Source organism: Pteropus vampyrus, unplaced genomic scaffold, assembly GCF_000151845.1.
Source record: "Pteropus vampyrus isolate Shadow unplaced genomic scaffold, Pvam_2.0 Scaffold102, whole genome shotgun sequence".
NCBI lineage: Eukaryota > Metazoa > Chordata > Mammalia > Chiroptera > Pteropodidae > Pteropus > Pteropus vampyrus.
The window spans coordinates 4048366-4052168 of NW_011888883.1; the positions used below are offsets into that span (position 1 = coordinate 4048366).

The following is a 3803-nucleotide window of genomic DNA, read 5'->3' on the forward strand; positions in this document are numbered from 1 at the left end:
ATTCTGCTTCTCTGTGACTCACAATTTGAGTAATTAGACTCTGTGTTTAAGGATTGTGTGCAAACCAATTATTCAGGAATGTTCAAAATAAATTCTGCTCATGTAGCCTTTATCATGGTTCTGTGAAACAATATTATCTTCACTGTAACAAAACAAACTCTTAAGTGACAAAATTCTATTGATGTCTTCATTGCCTGTTATCCTTAATTAACCCAGTATAGCAAGCCAAATGTCTGCTTTGAATTTCAAACTGCATTGTTTTGTAGATTCTATATTTCTCAGTGAACACAAAGGTGCCCTGCTTGAAAATGTGAATCTCTAAAGCAGTATTAGTTACTAAGCTACCAGCTCTATTTTCATGGTTTTAAAAAATACCTCAGACAGAGATTTGGAATGAAGATATTCCAAAATCTGGGACCAATCAAAAAATCACTCCCTAAAAATCTTGTTAGCTCCATTAAGTATTTCCATCTAAAAAAATGAGTTTTACTTTAGAACAATTCCAAATCCTCTGAATTAATTTTCCATTTTCCTTTTCACTGTTCCAGCACTTCTTTTCATATATGCCTCTGTTTTTTCCAGTCTGGCAGATGTTTTAAAATTTAAATGAGTAAATTCAAGTTTTTAAATTAATTCAGAAGGATAGGATTATACCAATCTATTCTGGCCAGTAAATTACTACTTTAAATTAAATCACCAAGTAACCAGAGTCCATATTCCTATAAAAATCACCAAAATAGACCAGAGACTGTCTAAACATTTCATAATTTTTTTGGAATTTGCTATTACCAATCTTCATAATCTACATAAATGAATGGGGTTTTGCCAAGAAATACAACCTTGAATGGTCGGCTATTCGAATCTTATCAAAACCCATCTGAAAGAAAGTGATATTTATGGCATATGGTTTGAAGCATATGCAGGCACCCATTCCTGTAAATCAAGGACTTCCACATTGTGTTCTAGAATTCTACAGTTAGGTTTTAAGAACAGAGACAGGCCAAGGTGGCAGATTTCAGAGTCTCTTACTCCCGCATAAATCAGGGGAGTTTGGCTTTATATGTTGAGGTTCTTCCAAAAATTTCATTTGCAAAGAAAGAAAGGTTTCCAATGCTTAAAAAATATGAAAATCATACTGTAATAATGCTACATTTTATATTTAAATCAATCCTGAGCGTCAGAAATCTTCATGTTTACACTATACTATGTTGATTCCAAGACGGTAATGATATTGACTACTGTTATTAAGGAGCATACTAAGAAACTATGCTGTGAAATCTTTACTGTAATTTTTGAGTAGTTACCGAGGTATTTGTCCACTTTGTACCTCAATGCTCCCATATGCAGCAACACTTGAAAAAATATTTTAGAGTTAAGAGATAAGCAAAGCTTTACCTACGATATTGGAGAAAGTATATCTAATCATATATGCCTTTTTACTCTATCTCATAGAAACTAGGAACCAAATCTGCATCACGGAAATGACCAGTTTATGTATACAAATTTCTGACTTGTTTGGGTTTCTATTCTTGTCTTCATATATTAATTTATATTTGCAACAGGTTATGTTTTATTTGTTTTACTCTTTTATCATATGCTGTATTATTTAAGATATAGGCTTGATTATATGTAACAGAGATCTAAAATAGCTAAGTGGAAATGTATTTCTCTGTCATGTGAAAGCGTTCTGCTCCCTGAGAATGTCTGGGCCTCAGGCTCCCTCTGTCTTGCCCTTAGACCTACAGTGTGGTCCTCATCGTGGTCCACCTGATCCATGATGGTGCACCCTCCACATCCACATCCCATGTAGCAAAACGAAGGCAGAGCTGGAAGAGCAGCACAGCCTTTCTCCTTAAGCGCTCTTCCAGGAAGTTACATGCATCAGTCTCACACATATCACACTAGCTATATCTAGTCACATATATAATCTCTAAAACTGTGTCTTCATTTATGGGTTCTATTGATATAAAAAGGGAACATAGAACAGATATTAGAAGAAAATAAACTAATCTATTTTCTTAATATTATGGCCTAAATCATTGGTTCTCAAACATTAGCATGTACCAGATTCATCAGGAGAGTGTTTATTAAAATTATAAATTCCTGGGCAACCAACACTGACTTTCTGAACTAGAATTTCAAAGAAAGAGGCTTGATAATCTGTATACTTAAGAATTATTCCTCATGATGTTGATCATCAGGTATATTTGAGAAACCATGGAGTTAATTAACCCTCTTGTTTTCAATAAGTAATCTATCTTTGAGTGGTGAACACACAATGCAATATACATATGACGTATTAGTTAACTGTACGCTTGAAACCTATATGATTTTACTGACAAATGTCACTCCCAATAAATTTAATAAATAAATAAATAAAAATTAAAAACAAATAAAATGTAAGAAATAAATTTTATTTTTTTTATTATTATTTTTCATTTATTATTATTTATGCCTATAGCACCTGGTCTTCTTAGGTGGTCTCCCATCCAAGTACTAACCATGCCCGACCCTTCTTAGCTTCTGAGATCAGACATCGGGCTCATTCAGGGTGGCATGGCCACAGACCATGGACTGTGGCTCCACTGGGGTGTGAACCGAGAACCTTCTGCATGTAAAGCGGACGTGCTAACCTAACCACTATATTATGGAATCACGTCCAAGAAATAAATTTTGAAAAATCTACTTTGAACTGAGTAATTCAGGTATCATTACCTCTTTAAATCATGTTAGAGGATAAAAAGTAACACTATGAATAATATCAAATCTCAGGTTTGTCCTCAACATCTAACACATACTCTTCTAAGGGACTCTTTTCTTGTCCATCTCCTTTTAATGCATGCCTGCCATTTCCTCTTAAATTAGGGTTTTTCATCACAGTACTACTTGAGTTCACCTCTGTTTTCCTAAATGCAACCCAATCATAACTCAATCATTATCTTTGATGGCACAGGGTGCCACGAGGAAGCAACCACATTAACAAGTAATTACATTGCAATATGACAATTGCTATGATGGAAGTATGTACAAATTGCTCGAGATGATGAAAAAAGGATGGCATCATGGAAATCTCAAAATGAGCCTTAATATATAGTCTAGTTGGAGTAAATGGAGAGGAGAAGAAAGAACAAAGAAGCCCAGGTTAATATGGACAGCAGAGTCACCAAAGGCCAAAGATGTGCAGGGATTTTTTGCAGCTCACAAGACTACATCAAAACCCTGATCAGAAACTTATGCAGAAATAGCATATCCCCTTCTAATTCCTCTTAATACCATTTTCTTGCTATTATCAAGGTGAGTATAGACTGACACCTCTCCAGAAAGCCTCGTCATCAGCTCTCCATGCTGCTGACCTGGTCATCATCAAATGAATCTTTCCTGTTAGAATTCTTAAGCCAGACAATTGAGAGAGAAAAAAAAAAAATTCTCATAGACAGGGCTTCTCACGAGGCTTACAAATCCTATGGGTTATACACAAGTGGACATGATGCCCAGAATAAACAGTGCTCCTTCTTAGTGCCCTATTAGCCAATTCCTGATTTGCTCCAATAAGTTTGTTCTTAATCACATTGATTGTGATTTTAAAATGCCATGGCATTCTAAAGAATGTTTACTTACAGTAGAAAATTATTTCTTTTTTCTAGCTTTATGAAAAAACAATGAGAAATCTGAATAATATTACAGAAATACAGTAGAGTCCTCCCCTCCATAGTTTCACTTTCCATGGTTTCAGTTACCTGTGGTTAACCATGGTTTGAAAGTATTAAATGAAAAATTCCAGAAATAAACAATTCATAAATTTT

General features: G+C 34.6%; 1 pseudogene; it reads right to left on the reverse strand.

Annotated features, from left to right (window-relative positions):
• Positions 1-2452: 2452 nt before the first annotated feature.
• LOC111742871 lies at positions 2453-2568 on the reverse strand (annotated as a pseudogene).
• Positions 2569-3803: the final 1235 nt, after the last annotated feature.